The following is an 18,498-nucleotide window of genomic DNA, read 5'->3' as shown; positions in this document are numbered from 1 at the left end:
GCAACCCAGGTACGTGCCCTTGACCAGGAATCAAATCTGCAACACTTCTGCCAAGGCTCTAACCACTGTGAGACAGTGTATTTTTTTAAAATCTTTTTTTTTTTTTTATTTCAGAGAAGGGAGAGGGAGAGAGAGATAGAAACATCACAGATTAGACAGAATCATTGATTGGCTGCTTCCTGCAGCCCCACACTGAGGATACAGCCCACAACCCGGGCATGTGCCCTGACCAGGAATCAAACCGTGACTTCCTGGTTCATAGATCAATACTCAACCACTGAGCCATGCCGGCTGGGCTGCAGTGTATTTTTTATTTTTATTGATTTTTTTACAGAGGAAGGGGGAGGGATAGAGAGTTAGAAACATCGATGAGAGAGAAACATCGATCTGCTGCCTCCTGCACACCCCCTACTGGGGATGTGCCCGCAACCAAGGTACATGCCCTTGACCGGAATCGAACCTGGGACCCTTCAGTCCGCAGGCCGACGCTCTATCCACTGAGCCAAACCGGCTAGGGCTGCAGTGTATTTTTTAAATGTGGCCCATGGGGACAAGACCAGCTACGTAACTTGCAAGACCCGTATAAACAAGAGGCCTCTTGTTCAAAGTTATTAAGAACTTCAAGTCTTCGATGAAAGAGCATTAAACCTAGTGTAGGGTCCTTCTGAGTACAGAGCCCTGTGCAATTGCACAGGCTGTGGGTCCATGAAGCCCAGCCTGTGAGGAGACCATAACATCAGAATCTCTGAAATCTGACTGGCGAAGGCCTGATTTCTGGGTCCTACCAGAGGATTAGTGAATTGGAATCTCTGGGGATAACGTTTGGGAACCGACAATCTTAACAAGATTCCCAGAGGTTGGTTTTGTACATAAAAGTTTGAAAACCTATTTTCTTCATTTGCTTGGGAAGTGGAAAAAGCAATTCTGTATTTTAAAAGTATTTGGCTTGCTTTCCTAGGTAGCTATAGGAGGCAGCTGAGAGCATCTACCTTGCACTAAGGGCTTTCTTTTCTGCTCTTTCACACTCTTTATTCTTTAAAAAAAAAATTTAAAATTTTTATTTATTGATTTTTTTCTTTTTTATTTTTTTCTGGCATCAGTTCTACCAATTGGCTTTCTCAGCAGTGCCTGTCACAGGCATCTGAAGACCATCGTGAAAATAGACATCACCTGCCTATTTATTGATTTTAGGGAGAAAAAGGGAGGGAGAGAGAAACATCGATTTGTTGTTCCACTTATTTATCCATTCATTGGTTGATTCTTGTATGTGCCCTGATGGGGGATTGAACCCACAACCTTGGTGTATCAAGGCAATGCTCTAACCAAACAAGCTAAGGGCTCACACTCTTTATTATTCTTTCTTCCCTTTCCTTTCCTATTCTGTGTTTGTTTGGGACCTGTCAGCTGGCCCCCAGGCGTGGTTAAACTTGACTGATGATACCCAAGGCATATAAATTATTTAACAAAGAGAAAGTTCAAGAGGAAGAAGTAAGACTTTCGATTGGGCACTTTTTCTACAGGAATTATGTCTTTTTGGTCAGAGCCCCCTTTTCTAAACCAGTTTGTTTTTCCTTCAAACACAACTGAAAAGGGCAGGGTGGGGGGGCGTGGCGGGGATATCAGACAAACAAAGCTATTCGAACAATGCCAATTCCACAGTCTCACCCTCAGTGACTATTTGGTCACATTCATAGGGCCAGTTCGGTTTCCTCAACACTAAATGCCTGCCAGTTCTTGAAACTTATTTCTGCAAATTGTCACTTGACCGAATTGCAACACCAAGGGCTCAGTAGTTCATCCTGAGTAACGTGAAGAAATACTTTTATCAAGTTACCCTAAGCACTTGGTTGTAAATTCTGAATTTAACTGTATATCATTAAGATAGTTCAAGGTTAATAAACCTCATTAAGTTATGGATTTTGAAGTTTGGCTAAAAAAATGCTCTTCTTTTTCTCACAGTTTTCTGTGTGTAAGTTATTCCTTAAGTAGTCACTAAGCGGAACAAATGCTGTCTTGAGTTTTTCCTTATTTAAAAGGTACTTTGAAATTACTTATAAAACTTTTTCTTTATTGATTTTAACTTCTTATTGAAAATATATGTTTTAAAAAAATAATAAATAAATACATGTCTTTATTGATTTTAGAGACAGAGGAAGGGAGAGGGAGATTAAAAACATCGATGAGCCTGGCTGGCATGGCTCAGTGTTGAGTATCAACCTATGAACCAGGTCATGGTTCCATTCCTGGTCAGGGCACATGCCTGGGTTTCGGACTCGATCCCCAGTGGGGGCATGCGGGGGCCTGCGGGAGGCAGCAGATCAATGATTCTCTATCATTGATGTTTCTCTCTCTCTGTCTCTCCCTCTTCTTTCCTCTCTGAAATCAATAAAAATATATTTTAAAAAACCTTTGAGAAGTAAATACCAATCATCTACCTCCTTTACACCCCCTACTGGGGATTGAGCCTGAAACCTAGCGAAGTGCCCTGACCAGGAATCGAACCAGCAACCTCTTGGTGCACAGGATTATGTTCAATCCACTGAACCATACCAGCCAGGCTGATTTTAACTCCTATTTCCTATTCTCCCCACCAAAGCTTCATTACTCTATATTTTTAAAGTAATAAAATCTTTTTTGTTTCTATTCTTGTAGCAAGTGAGAGACTAAATGGAAACAATCCTTTATAACTTTGAAATATCATACAACCCTGGAGTTCTTAAAAATATTTTTTCTGCCCTGGCTGGTGTGGTTCAGTTGGTTGGGCATTGTCCTGTCCAACAAAAGATCGCCGGTTTGATTCCTGGTCAGGGCACATGCTCTGGTTGTGTGGGCTCCATCCCCAGTAGGGGTAGTGCAGGAGGCAGCTTTTTTATGTTTCTCTCTCTCTCTCTCCTTCTTCTTTCTCTCTCTCAAAATCAATAAAAATTTTTCTGTTTGTTTTTTATTTTGGGAAAGTACTTAATATGCACAGAACTCTTACAATTCAATAATCAGAAGAAAAAGAACGCAAATTGTTGAAATAGGCAAAACATTTAAACAGGTATATCACAAGAGTATAGATAAGAATGGTCAATAAGCACATTAAAAAGTTTCAACATCGGTCTGGCCAGCTTGGCTCAGTGGGTGAGCATTGACCTATGAACCAGGGGAACTTTTAATTGGTTTTTAGAGCTTGTATGCTGTTTCTTTTTAAATATATTTTTATTGATTTCAGAGAGGAAGGGAGAGGGAGAGAGAGATAAAACATAAATGAGAAGAATCATTGATCAGCTGCATCCTGCATGCCTCCTACTGGGGATCGAGCCTGTAACCAGGCCTGTGCCCAGACCAGGAATCAAACCCAGATCTCCTGGTTCATAGGTTGACACCCAACCACTGAGCCACGCTGGCCATACATGTCTGCTATTTCTTAAAATTAACTGGCCTGGTCCTAGCTGTTTGGCTCAGTGGATAGAGTGTTTGCTGGAGGACTGAAGGGTCTTGGATTCGATTCCATTCAAGGGCACTTACCTTGGTTGTAGGCTCGATCCCTAGCCTCTGTCAGGGTGCATGCAGGAGGCAACCAATTGATGTGTCTCTCTTTCTAGTATATCGATGTTTCTCTCTCTCTCTCTTTGTCTCTCCCCCTCCCTTCCACTCTCTCTAAAATCAATGGAAAAATATTGTCGGGTGAGGATTAACAAACTAACTGGCCTAAAAGAATTTTAAAAAACTAACTGGCCTAAAATAATTCTAACCCAAAAAGACATATTTTGGGGTGACAAATTCTGTTTCCCTACATTTCCTAGGCCACAAACTCATACAGCATGTTACTATACCAAATACTATAGGCAACTGTATCACAATGGTAAGTATTTGTGTAATGCATTGTGATACAACATTAAGAGGTCTATGATTTATGACCTCACTAAGTGATAGGAATTTTTTAGTTCCATTATAATCTTATGGGAGCACCATGGTATATGTGGTCCCTCATGACTTAAACATCAAAACAATTGAAAAAATGGGATTTTCAAGGGAGACTGGAGGAACCAAACTTCCATCTTGGGTTTCCTATGGGATATTTATTTAATTTACAACCACTGTTTCCCCAAACAATACACCATAGAAGTTTTTTTAATCACCTATTTTACAAAGCTTCCTTGCAATTTAGCATAAAAACAAATCTTTTTATGTACTCCAATGACCCTTCTGGAACACCTTAAAGTTATTCTTACATATACTGAGATTTTAATCCTTAAAACACCAATTTCTAAGAAAACAATGAAAAAGAAAATAAACCCTCTCAATTTCTAGATGAAAACAAGAAGTAAATAATTAGCATTCTTTATCTTAGCAGATTTATGAAGACATTTTATAACCTCTAGACATATTTCACAGACATCAAAGTCAGTTATTAATATGAACTTATTTTTGTAAACCTGGGTAAAATATAAATATTACACTTATATCAACAACTTGAAAGAGGTGTCTGTTCTACTTAAATCACCAAACTTAAACTAGCTTTTGTTTACTAAGAATTAATCTTAGATCGTGTGAACTTGAAAAGCACTAGTTAGTTTCTATTTCCGAGAATTTTAAAAATGCTTACAAGGGCCTGATTTTAAATTAATTTTAATAATATCATCTGAAGGTAAAAAGTTATTTCATATTTATTTATTTATTTATTTATTTTTAAATATATTTTTATTGATTTCAGAGAGGAAGGAACAGGAAGGGGATAGAAACATCAATGATGAGAGAGAATCATTGATCGGCTGCCTCCTGCACGCCCCCTACTGAGGACCAAGCCCACAACCCCGGGCATGTGCCCTTGACTGGAATCGAACCCAGGACCCTGCAGTCCACAGGCGGATGCTCTATCCACTGAGCCAAACCAGCTAGGGCACATTAACAATATGGATAGATACATACAGATAGATGCAAAGACATTCTAGCCATGAATAGTTGTATCAAAACTGTTTTGGAAGAAACTCACTAGTTTATATAAGATTAGTTGGATCTAAATTATGTTTTGGAGGCACTTACAGTTTATATCTGTCCTTAACAAGCCCAGTTTCAAATTACCTTCTCCCTTTAAAATAAGGACAGCTGTTGTTAATACCTTAAAAGAAGTGGGCTGACATCATAGGTTGATCCATTTTATAGCAAGCTTTTTCTAATTGTGCACACAAAATATTAATTTAGAAATACCAAAGGATCCTTATCTTGGCCATCTTAGTACTAATGGGAGACTGACTGTCCTTCGGCTCAAAGGCATGATTTTCCTATGAGATCTGTAGGGTCTCAACAAAGTTCTAGGAAAAATCAGCCTTTACCAGTATGTGCACATCTCCAGATGATTCAAATGCAGTGACTATCCCTTGTCAAACCTAAGTACATCCTAGCTTGTTGAGAATTTTTATAATAATTTACCTGAAAGGGGAGGGGGTAAAAAAAAAAAAATTTACCTGAGCCACAGAGGCTATGCCTAGAAACAAGATCTCCACAGACAAACATAAACCTTCCAAGAAATAAGGTTGTAGCTTTTCTATGCATTTGAAATTAAGAAGGGAACATAAGGACATGAAGGAGGGAGAAAGCAAGGCAAAGATCAAATTACAGGACAGCCAAGAAGATTATGTGCTCTCTAGATGTGGTCATGCTTTAGAAGAGGTCTGAAAGGAGGCATTTCAAAGGCATGTTAACCTAGATTCACAGAAACAATGGACAAGGCTTGCTTAAGCCTTTCCTAAGGAACTTATAGGTGTGGGGCATGACTACCCACCCGGTCCTGCCTCGTCAGAAATTTATGATCAGATCACCCTGTGAGGTCACTTTCTGTCTACACCCTGTAGGACTGTTTCATGCCCTGGAGGAAATTTTTCCTTATGAACCCCACAAAAATTCTTACTCACCTAAGAATACCTGAGCCAGGGCCAGTGAGAATTTACTGGATGCCCCCAGAACTGTGATGCTTCCCAAGGCAGACCCTTCCCTCAGGGCATTTTGCCCCTTGTGAAGAACTCTCCCTTCTGCTGGCTTTTCAGGTTTCAGTGTGTTACCATACTGGATGCCTTAAGGAGCCCATCTCACCACTCAAATTCGAGAATCTGCAACAACTATTGTCACCCCATTGGCTATTCCGGCTGGGAAAGCAAGTGTCATATCTATTTTGGAGCTAAAAAGAATTGGGTCTCTCATTTAACCAGCAAAGATTCTCAACCCTTATTCATTTTGATGATTTTAAAAAATTGATTTTAGAGACTGAGGGGGGAGAGAGAGAGAAAGAGAGAGAGAGAGAGAGAGAGAGAGAGAGAGAGAGAGAGAAACATAGATTTGTTGTTCCACTTACTTATGCATTCATTGGTTGATTCTTCTTGTATGTGCTCTGACCCAGCATCAAACCCACAACATTGTGGTATCAGGGTAATGCTCTAACCAACTGAGCTACCCTGCCAGGACTTGATGATTTTCTAAGAACAGGTCAAATAAAGTTAGGACCTGCTACTTAAAGCAAGAAGGTCTGGGATTCCGAGGAAAAACTCACTCAAGTTCACCTAATGCAAAGTGGGGACCCAGTGGGGCAAAATGGGCCCTTGCTGGTATCTAGCACCAGTTCTGAGTCCGCAGGGTGGCTCTGGGTGGGTTTTCTCATGAGACAGGCTAATAAGCCAGAACAAGCAAAATAGGGAAACGGAGACAGTTAAACAAGCAGTTTGCAGCCATCTAGTAAATCCTATCTTCCCTAAACCAGAGACACTTAAAAGCAAGTTGTTTGCACTTCTCCTCCCCAACCAGAGGGTAAATAGCTTAAATCACCCTATTCAGGGAGACAGATAGCAGAAATCCAATTAGTGCCATTTGCTAAGCACACCCAAGGACAGATGAAGTTATGATAATAAACCTCATTTTGATACATCAGCATAAAGCCGATGAATATTCTAAGATCCTCCCCTAAGAACTCCCCTAAATGTGCAGATATATATATATATATTATGGGTTGGCTCAGCGAGATAGACCACTGGCTCAGAATTTAAATTTAAGAGCCTTTATTAAGCTGGCCAGCTGACCACAGCGCCTATCTCCCCCTCTGGGAGCTTCGGAGCATGTGGCAGAGATCAAGGGTGCAGTATGATCCTTTATAGCAAAACAGTGTTACCTTAGAAGTTCACAGAAAGTTCATAAGCACAAAGGGGAGGTAAACGGAGTCACACCTGGCTGGAGCATATCATAACATATTGTTTTTCTAAGACAATCTAGCAATTTTTCTTCCATGGTTCCTAACCCTGACACAATCCTTCTCCATATCCTGACACAATCCCTCTCCATACGTCAGTCCCCCCTTCCCAGCACATTCAGTTTCTCATGTTTCATTTCCTCCCCTTAGCACATTCTGTAACATTCTGTAACCCTTCCATGGCTTAGTCCCACACCCTGTAATATATATATATATATATATATATATATATATATATATATATATATATATGAGGAAGGGAGAGGGATAGAGAGTTAGAAACATCGATGAGAGAGAAACATCGATATGGATCAGCTGCCTCCTGCACACCTCCTACGGGGGATGTGCCTGCAACCAAGGTAGATGCCCTTGACTGGAATCGAACTTGGGACCCTTCAGTCCGCAGGCCGACGCTCTATCCACTGAGCCAAACCAGTCAGGTCAATGTGCAGCCTTTAAAACCCCTCAAAATGAAAGGACATGCCTGAGCCTTCCCTCCCCTTTTTCCCCACAGGCATGCATACTGATACACCTCTTAAACTCTAAGGGCCCCACAAGGCTTGCAATGAGGAGCAATGGACAGCAGCAGTTCATCCCAGGCAAACTCCCTAAGTCACCTAAGGCTCCCTTTTCTCTGACTTTTTAAAATCTTATATATATATATATATATATATTCCAGAGAGGAAGGGAGAGGGAAAGAGAGATAGAAACATCAATAATGAGAGAGAATCATTGATCGGCTGCCTCTTGCACGCCCCACACTGGGCGTCAAGTCCACAACCCAGGTATGTGCCCTGACCGGGAATCAACTGTGACCTCCTGGTTTATAGGTGGACCGTCAACCACTGAGCCATGCTAGGCGGGGTTCTCTGACTTCTTAGTGAGCCAAAGCAGACCAGCCTAGGCTCATTTCCCCAGTTGTTTATTGTTTCAGTTCCCAGTTTTAATAAATGTCCTCTAAAATTCATCTGGACTCGTGTTGTGAAATATTTCCTACACAAAGTCAAGAACTCACATACTACCAACTGGCGCTAGGCAGACCTGCCAAGGGTCAGTTTCCCTTTCCAGTAACGTACAAAGTCTTTTTTGTTGTTTTAAATCCTCACTGGAGGATATTTTCGTATTGATTTTTAGAGAGTGGAAGGGAGGAGGAGAGACAGAAAGAGAGAAAAACACCAATGTGAGAGTTATACATCGATTGGTTGCCTCCTATATGCACCCTACCCAGGGCCAGGGATCAAGCCCTTGACCGGAATCAAACTTGGGATGCTTCAAGGCTGATGCTCTATCCACTAAGCCAAACCGGCTAGGGCAACATTCAGAGTCTTGTTAACTGCACCAAGGAAATATTGATGTAAGAAATATGCAAACTTGTAGGAAATTTTTATAAGAATTTATTTGACCTAAGCTGATGACAATTTCTGGGAAGCAAGATCACCAATGCTGTGGAAAGTAAGTTTGCCAATTCTTTTATGCATTAAGAAGAAAGATTCTGATGAATAGCCTACATATCAAAAAGGAATTTACATAGATGTAGAAATGTAGGGGGCGGGCTCCACCGGCTGCAGCCCTCAGAGTAGAAAAAGGGTCAGGAAGGAACAAGCAGTAACAAGAGGACGCGCAAGACGGCGGTTTCAGGCCCTGGCCACTGGCCCTTCTCCTGGAACTCCTGCAGCAACTGGCCATCTCATTCTCCATGTCCTCCGTGTGCCGAAGGTCCTGGCACAGCTCACGGGTGAGGATCAGGTCGAGCAGACGTTTGCAGTTCGGGAACCTTTCTGACTGAAGCTTGATTCTCTTACTTCTGTCCCACATGTGCAAAATGCCATTCTGCATACAGAGTTCTTTGTCTTTCCTAAGGAGACCATTGTACATCTGATTGTATGTGGTTTTGAAATCATAAATATTGGGCTTATCGAGCGCCAGCCCTGGAAGCCTCGTGTAAGTCTCTGATCCAAAGGACCAGACCCTCAATCTGAGAAAGTTGTGCACCTCCGTGCCCTGTCCTGGTGCTAAAGCAGACCATGAAGTCAGCGGGGCGGCCTCATGCTCGGGCTCCAACTCTTTGGCTCCAGAATGGAATTTAATTTTTCTAGGTCTCAGTTTTCTCAGCTCTTCGATGAAAATAATACTGCCAGCTTCACAAGATTATGGTAAACTATAAATGAGCTAATGATTCTACGCTAGTTAGGAGAGCATAGAATGAAAGCAAGCACTCAGAAATGGTAGGTATTGCTTGCAGTACTTGGAATGAAAATGGCGAAGGGATGATGACAGTCCTGTATTGTTTATTGTGCTGCGGCAGTGATAGTCAATGGAGGTAGGAGTGGAGGTCAGAGCCACTGCAGCAGAATCAGCCCCAGGGGGAGCATGTTAAGAAGTAATCACATGCTGATCATGCTGACATTCCTGAGAACCATGGGAGGACCCCATCCTGTCATGCTCTATATCAGGAATCGCCAAAATGCAGCCCAACTTCCAGCTTTGCATGTCCCAAGAGCTAAGAATGTTTTTAAAATATATTTTAATGATTACATTTTAAAAGTTTATATAAGCACCCATAATATCTTTTACTTTGACTCTTGACCCACAAAATCTAAAATATTTACTACCTGGTCCCTTAGAGGAAAACTTTGCTGACCTCTGCCCTATATTATTGATTACTGCAAGACTCCCAGGACATACTTACTCTTTGCCCAAATATTCCTCATATCCCTTATCTGACCCAATTTAACTACCCCTTCCAAATACCCATATACTAAGCAAATCCCCTAATTTCCCAAATCATCTTTATTTCCTCCCCTTCTAAAAATATAATTTCTCGACCTAACCGGTTTGGCTCAGTGGATAGAGTGTTGGCCTGTGGTTCAATTCCAGTCAAGGGCATGTACCTTGGTTGTGGGTACATCCCCAGTGGGGGGTGTACAGGAGGCAGCTGATTGATGTTTCTGGCTCTCTGTCCCTCTCCCTTCCTCTCTGTAAAAAATCAATAAAATATATTAAAAAAATAAAATAAAAAAGAAGAAAGATTCCATGAAGGTGGGAGAAAACAAGGCAGGGACTGGATTACAGTATAGTTAAGATTATGCTCCCTTGCGGGTGGTTACACTTACTTCAAAGTTGTGTTAGCCTAAATGCATAAAAACAATGGACAGGGCTTGCTTAAGGCAAAGATAAACCTTCTAGTAAAGTGGTTATATTCCTGGAACTTGACTATCCACCATGACCTGGCCAGATAGGAATTTATGAACAGATTACCATGTGAGGTTACTTTCAGTGTAATTCCTTTTTTGTCTACAAATTGGAATATTTTATTATATGTAAAGTACCTATACTAATAATAGACAAATATGTAAATTGACCAACCCTTCACGATGCCCACAGCCAATCAGGATTGGGTATCCAAATTAACCCGACAAAGATGGCGGGCCTGTGGGCAGCGAGCATGTGCGCAGACACAGAGCAGCCGGGGGCGTTCTGAACTGCCCCAGCCGCTCCAGGCCTCTGGGCAGTGTGTGAAGGCAGAAAGGTGGCTCTGGCCGGAACGAAGGCGGAAAGGCGGCTCCGGATGAGAGCGAAGGCGGTGCCGGCAACCAGGGGAAGGAAGGCCTATTTTTGCACGAATCTTTGTGCATTGAGCCTCTAGTACTATAATAAAACTGATCTTTATAAAATATAAAAAATGTTCAACCCTAGCCAGTCTGTCTTGTTGGTTAGAGTTTCTGCCATTGGGCTGAAGAGTTGTGGGTTTGATTCTGGTCAAGGGTAAGTACCTTGATTGCAGGCTCAATCCCTGCCCCAGTCTGGGCATGTATGGGAGGTGCAGGCCAAGGTCAGCTGCCACCTGTGTTCTGCCGGGGCAAGGTGGCATGAGCTACAAAGTGATTCGCAGATAACTGCTACTTGTGCTGGGCTTGGAGGTGTCCAGGTGAAACCAAGCTTCAAATGAAAGCTGGCTATTGCTAGTGCCAGGCTTAGGGCCACTTAGTGAGAGGTATAGGGCATGCTAGATGCTGCTTATTTGAGAGATTTTAGGAACATCTGAAGTATGAGTCAAGACAGGCCATCCTATGGAAAAGCCATTGGAAACAGGTTTGGTGGGCCAGAAAGTTGGGTGGACCAAGACCTCAATTTAGAGCAAAGTGTGAGCCAGGCTGATGGAGTCTCAGATATGGTGCCTTCCCATGGGCTCTTTGGGGCCCCACAGCTCTTTCTCTGGTGCTAGGCAATTCAGTTCCTCCCTGTATGTCTCTGGTGCCTCTCAAGCTGCTATCACAGCACTGGAGCTCAAAGGGAGTGAGTTGGAGTAAGTCCTGTGCATGGGGCCTTTAAGAGGAATTGCCTGAGACTCCTTCAGCCTTAATCCACACTAGTTTTTATTGCCAGAAGTTTTGAGGACTTCTCTTCTTGGGACTGAAACCCTGAGTTGAAGAGGGGGGCTGGGATGGGTTCTGGGACCCCTCGCTCCTCAGGGGTGATCTCTGTAACTAAAGAAAAAATGGTGAAGATATAAACAAATGGAAGAATATACTGTGCTCATAGATTGGTAGAACCAACATCATTAAAATGTCCATACCACCCAAGGCAATCTATAGATTCAATGCAATCCCCATTAAAATACCAATGGCATATTTCACAGACCTAGAACAAACTCTCCATAAATTCATATGTAATAAAAAAAGACCTGAATAGCTGCAGCAATCCTGAGAAAGAAGAACAAAGTTGGAGGGATCACAATACCAGATATCAAGCTATATTACAAAGCCACTGTTCTCAAAACTTCCTGGTACTGGCACAAGAACAGACATATAGACCAATGGAACAGAACAGAGAACCCAGAAATCAACCCAAGCCATTATGCTCAATTAATATTTGACAAAGGAGGCAAGAGCATACAGTGGATTCAAGACAGTCTCTTCAATAAATGGTGTTGGGAAAATTGAAGAGATACGTGCAAAAAAAATGCAGCTAGACTGACAACTTACACCATTCACAAAAATAAACTCAAAATGGATAAAGGACTTAAATATAAGATCGAAACCATAAAAATCTTAGAAGAATCCATAGGCAGCAAAATATCAGACATATGTCATAGCAATATCTTTACCAATACAGCTCCTAAGGCAAGGGAAACTAAGGAGAAAATAAACAAATGAGACTGCATCAAAATAAAAAGCTTCTGCACAGCAAAAGAAACCATCAACAAAACAACAAGAGAGCCTACTGCATGGGCAAACATAGTTACCAATGTTATATAGGATAAGGGTTTAATCTCCAAAATTTATAGGGAACCATACAACTTAACAAAAGGAAGATAAACAATCCTATCAAAAAATGGGCAAAGGACCTAAATAGACCTCTTTCAAAAGAGGACATATAGAACTCCAAGAGACGTATGAAAACATGCTCAAAGTCACTAATCATCTGAAAGATGCAAATCAAAACAACAATGAGTTACCATCTTACACCTGTCAGAATGGCTATCATCAACAAATCAACAAACGACAAGTGCTGAAGAGGATGTGGAGAAAAAGGAACCCTCATGCACTGCTGGTGGAAATGCAGACTGGTGCAGCCACTGTGGAAGACAGTATGGAGTTTCCTCAAAAAGTTAAAAATGGAACTTCCATTTGACCCCGTAATTCCACTTCTAGGACTATATACCAGAAACCAGAAACACCAATCAGAAAGGATATATGCACCCCTATGTTCATAGCAGCACAATTTACAATAGCTAAGATTTGGGAACAGCCTAAATGCCCATCAGCAGATGAGTGGATTAGAAAACTGTGGTACAGCTACACAAAGGAATACTATGCTGCTGTAAAAAAGAAGGAACTCTTACCATTTGCAACAGCATGGATGGATCTGGAGAGCATTATGCTAAGCGAAATAAGCCAGTTGGAGAAAGATAAATATCACATGATCTCACTCATTTGTGGAATATAATGAACAACATAAACTGATCAACTAAAATAGATCCAGAGACATAGAAGCATCTAACAGACCATCCAACCTCAGAGGGAAGGCAGGGATCAACCAAAGGTGAGAATGACCAGGGATAGGTCAATGGGGGAAAAAGGAGACCTATGTAATACTTTAAACAATAAAGAATTATGTAAAAAAGAAAGAAAGAATGTTCATATATCCAGACCACCCAATGAACATGACCAGACTTCCTGGAGTCCATCTGACACAGGTTAGTAAATCAGGAACAGTGGGTTAGGGAAACTGAGACAGATAAATGGCCAAGCAGTTACAGCCATGTAGTAAATTGAAAAATCCTATCTTCCCTCACCAAGGACACTTAAGAGTAAATGGAGGCCCTGGCTGGGTAGTTCAGTTGGTTAGAGAATTGTGTTGATATGCCAAGGCTGTGGGTTTGATCCCTTGTCTGGATACATACAAGAATCAACCAATAAATACATAAGTAAGTGGAACAACAAATCAATCTCTCTCTCTCAAAATCAATAAAAACATTTTTTAAAAGAGTAAATGGTTTACACTTCTACCCAACCAAAGGATAAGTCACCCTAGTCAGGGAATAGATAACAAAAATCCAATTAGTGCCATTGTCATGCCTGTTGTGCCCAGATTTCAAGATTCCCAAGGGCCCACCAGGGAGCCAGCGAGTCCGATGCAAAAGCAAAGAGTCCTTCATTTAAAGCTAGCTTGAGCTCCCCGTCCACCACACTCACCGACACAACGGCAAGCCAAGTGGCCGAGAGACTGAAGCCTGATGGGACGGGGGTTTTATAGGAGGGTGGAGTAAGGGCAGGAGAGGGGACTGTGGGCCCTGCCGATTGGCCAGGCGCGAGTTGGTGTCTCATTACACAGGATGTAGTCATATTGATGGCGTGCACTTCCCTTGATTATCATTGGTTAGTCCAGAGAAATCCTGGGCGTGGCCAGCAGAGGCCTGGGCCTTGGGAAGAAGCCCCCGCCGAGCACATGGCTCTGCCCAAAAACGGAGGACCCAGGGCAAGATGGAGGGCGCAGTCCTCGCCCCTCCCAGGGCGAGCTGAGCCCAGGCTCCAGGGGCCAGTCCGGTTGCTGGGGGTCCAGCAGATCGACCAGTTCCAGCCCAGACAGGAAGTCCACGTCCTCCGTCTCGTCCCCGGGGGCGCCGGCGATTGCCTCCTCCTCCATCTCCTCGGGCGAGGGAACGCGCCTCGCCCCACCACCGCCGCTGCCGCATGGGTCTGGTCCGGGGGCGGCGGGCGGGTGGCGGCCTGCGCCGGGCTCCCGCCGTGGGCTGGGGAGTCAGTGCCCGAGGCCGCCAGCAGCGTGGTCAGGTTGTGCCTCATGGGGCCTGGCGGCCGGCCCACGTAGGCCCTGCGACGACTCGCCCTTTCAATGCCCAGATTTCAAGATCCCCAAAAGCCCACCAGGGAGCCAGCCAAGTCCAATGCAAAAGCAAAGAGTCTTTATTCGAGCTAGCTCGGCTCCCCGACCACACTCACCGACGCAACGGCAAGCCAAGTGGTAGAGAGAGAGAACTCTGTGTGGAGAGAGGTTTTATAGGGGGGTTGGAGTAAGGGGAGGAGAAAGGACTGTGGGCCCTGCCGATTGGCCAGGCGCAAGTCGGTGTCTTGTTACACAGGATGTGGTCATATCTGTGGCATGCACTTCCCTTGATTGTCATTGGTTAGTTTAAAGAAGTCCTGGGTGTGGCTAGCAGAGGCTTAGGCTTCCGGGAAGAAGCTCCTTGTCAAGCACATGGCTGCCCAAAAATGGAGGATCCAGGGTAAGATGGAGGGCGTAGCCCTTACCCTGGGGCAAGATGGAGGGCGTAGCCCTTACCCTGGGGCAAGATGGAAGGCGTAGCCCTCGCCCTTTCACCATATGTGTCAGCCATACCCAAAGAAGGTTGAAGTCAGGGAATAAATCTCATTTTGGTGCAGCAGCATAAAGTTGATGAATATTCTATTGAGATCCTCTCCTGAGACCTCCCCCCAAATTCCTTCCTTTATAAAACAGATAAGAACCTTTAAGACAAAGACCCACCTATCTCTGGAGCATGCCCATGCCTTTCTTCCCTCTCAGGCATGCATCTTTACTTTTCTCTCTAAAGTCTAAGGATCCCCGCTAGACTTGCACACCATGGCTCACTTTTTTCCTATAATGTTTCTAGAGAGCCAAAGCAGAGCACTGCTTCTTCTACCCTAACTCCTTCCCTTGTTTCACTGTCTCCAGCTTTAATAAGCATACCTTCAAAATCACCTGGACTTGTGTTGTGAAATCTTTCCTTTGTGAAGTCAAGAACCCACACACTACCGGCCAGCCAGAGGCAGGCCTGCTCCAGGCCTGGTCCCTTTCCAGTGACACATCCTCCAGACCAACTGACATTTGACTGATAACTGTCCTGTGTCAAATCTAAGGCTAAGAATCATTTGTTATTATCAAGAATGCACTTTTTACTCTAAGAACTCTTAACCTTTCTTTCTTGTTTGGAATACTTCTGGGTTTTTGCCTAACTGTGTTTCTGGTTTGTAAAACCTAAGACCCTTGAATAAATCTTTATCATTTATTTCTAGCCATAGCCTTTAGACTCTTTGTGTTCATTCAACACATCCATCACCTCAGAAGAACATTCTTATTGTGGATGAAAAGGGCACTATAATAAGTCTAACTGAAATAAACTCACAGGGTGATCTGAATATAAATTTCTATCTGGGCAGGCCATGGTAGGTAGTCACACCCCAGGCATATAACTTCTTTAGTAAAAGGTTTATTTTTGCCTTATGCAAGCCCTTTCCACTATTCTTGTGCATCTAGGTTAACACATCTTTGAAATGCTAGAGTAATCCTCTTTTTCAGACCCCTCGGAAGGGAGACTACCCTCAATAGAGCACATAATCTCATTAACAATACTGTAATTCCATCCCCCTGCCTTGCTTTCCCCCCGCCTTCATGTAATCTTATTTATGTTCCTTCCTTAATTCCAAATGCATATAAGAAATTATAAATTGCATTTTCTGAAGCACTTTGCTCAGTCCCCTTGACATCTGCTTTCAAGATCCTCTGCTTGGCTGAAAGAAATTTATAAAAATTCTCTACAGGTTTGGATGTTTTTCTATTGACATTATCACGAGAGACTGAGAGTTGATGCCAAATGGACCTGTACAAAGAAACCTATTAAAAGTAGCTCTGGCCCTGCCCCTAGCCAGGTAGCTCAGTTGGTTAGAGCATTGCCCAGATATGCCAGATAGTGAGTCAATCCCCAGTCAGGGCACATACAAAGAATCAACTAATGAATGCATAAATAACTGGAACAACAAATTGATGTTTCTCTTTCTCTCCCTTCCTCTATTTCTCTAAAAATCAATAAGAATAGAAGAGAGAACCAAAATGGTGGCATAGGTAACCACCTGTACTTGCTGCCTCCCACATCCACATCAAAATTACAACAAAAATACAAAAAACTATCATTCAGAACCATCTAAAAGCTGGCTTAATGGAAGTCCTACAACTAGAGAAGTACAGAAGAAAGCACCTTGAGACTGGTAGGAGGGGCAGAGGAGCAGAATGGGCTGGTCTGACACCCATGTGTGCCATTTTTTTAATTGGGAGGGAGATTGTGTCTGCAGAGGCCGTCTGTGTGGAGCAAGGGATGCCAGCTCCACCCCAGACCCCCAAACCAGGGTTCCAGAGCTGGAAAGAGAAGTCCACGCAACTACAGGCTATAAAAATCAGTGGAGATTTGGATGAGGGACACAGAGGCTGCTGGTGACCCAGGTGTTCCATTTAAAGGTATGGCGCAAAAACTTACTTGGACTCCCTGCACCAGGCAATATTGGGGGATCCAGACACATATGGGGAGGAACTGGATTGTCTGGCATCAGGGTAGGAACTTGGGGGTGGCTTTCTCCCAGATGGGAGTGCTCACAGGGGTCATTTTTCCTGTGCTGGAACTGCCCCAATCACAGGGTTACTGGCAGCCATGTCAAAGTCTCCATCAGCCTGGAGTACACTGTTTGCTCCTCCCTGGTGATTCCCTGAGATCCCACCCTATCCAATTTGCAACCCTACCCAAGCTGTTTGCAACAGCTTTTCCATATGAATGGCTTGTCCTGGCTCAGGCTTCCGACTTTCCTAAAATCTCCCAAACAAGAGGCAGCTGGTGACAGCATGCCCCAAACCTATCAATAAAAGACCCAAGACCCAGCACAAGCACCAGCTTGCCTTGCTTCACAACTGGGCCTCACCTGGGCACCTCCAAGCCCAATACAAATAGCAAGGAGTAGCCACCTGAAGATCCCTTTGTAGCTCCTGCAAGGTGGCCCCAGGCAGTGGCTGACTTTGCACCTCCCTGGAGGCTCTAGAGCCAGTGCACCTGGTGGACATCTTCAGACCATATCAGATTACAACTCTACACATCCACAAGCGACACACTCAAAGGGCAGGCTCAGTGAGTACCAAAGCCTCACTGAAGCAAGTCCTGTTTCATAGGGGTGTTTCCTGCATAGCAACTCTCCCACTGTAGTCCAACTGGTTCCCCCAGCCAATTGGCCTGGAGGTCAACTCCTCCCAGTGACAACAACAGCAATCAAGGCTCAACTACAAGACTGTGCACTCAGCCCACAAAAGAGCACATCTAGAGTGCCTCAGGTGACTGGGAGACTGAGCCACTAGGCCCTACAACACCTACTACACAAGGCCACTCTACCAATTATAGGAGACATAGCAGCTCTATCCAATACATAGAAACAAACACAGGGCAGCAGTCAAAAATGAGGAGACAAAGAAACATGACAATGGAAGCAAGCAAACTACTGGATACAGAGTTCAACACCATGGTTATAAGGTTACTCAAGGATCTTCATGAGATTTTCAAGGCTCTTAGTGAGAATATCAGAGAAATTAAAAAGGATCAGTCAGAAATTAAGCATACACTAACTGAAATAAAGGTTAATTTACAGGGATTCAACAGTAGAGTAGAGGAGTGTGAGAGTAAAATAAATGATTTGGAATATGAGGAAGCAAGAGCAAAAAGAAAAAATGAATCCAAAAATATGAAGATAGTGTAAGGAACCTCTGGAACAACTTCAAGAAGACCAACATTCACATTATGGGAGTGCCAGAAGAAGAAAGACAGCAAAATATTGAAAACCTATTTGAAGAAATAATGACAGAAAACTTCCCCTACCTGGTGAAAGAAATAGACTTACAAGTCCAGGAAGCACAGAGAGTCCCAAACAAGAGGAACCCAAAGAGAACCACACCAAGACACATCATAATTAAAATTCCAAGGGCTAAAGACAAAAAGAGAATCTTAA

The 18,498-nt window shown here is 43.3% G+C and overlaps 1 non-coding gene and 1 pseudogene across 1 annotated transcript; both read right to left on the bottom strand.

The window, feature by feature from the left end:
• Positions 1-18,498, bottom strand: part of LOC118650567 — a 44,479-nt pseudogene that overhangs the window by 14,429 nt on the left and 11,552 nt on the right.
• Positions 1,088-1,175, bottom strand: LOC118652309. Its single transcript, XR_004966560.1, has one exon. It is a non-coding gene; the product is annotated as a small nucleolar RNA SNORD35 (small nucleolar RNA).

Source organism: Myotis myotis, unplaced genomic scaffold (genome assembly GCF_014108235.1).
Source record: "Myotis myotis isolate mMyoMyo1 unplaced genomic scaffold, mMyoMyo1.p scaffold_m19_p_3, whole genome shotgun sequence".
NCBI classification, from domain to species: domain Eukaryota; kingdom Metazoa; phylum Chordata; class Mammalia; order Chiroptera; family Vespertilionidae; genus Myotis; species Myotis myotis.
This window is presented reverse-complemented; position numbering and strand designations above follow the sequence as displayed.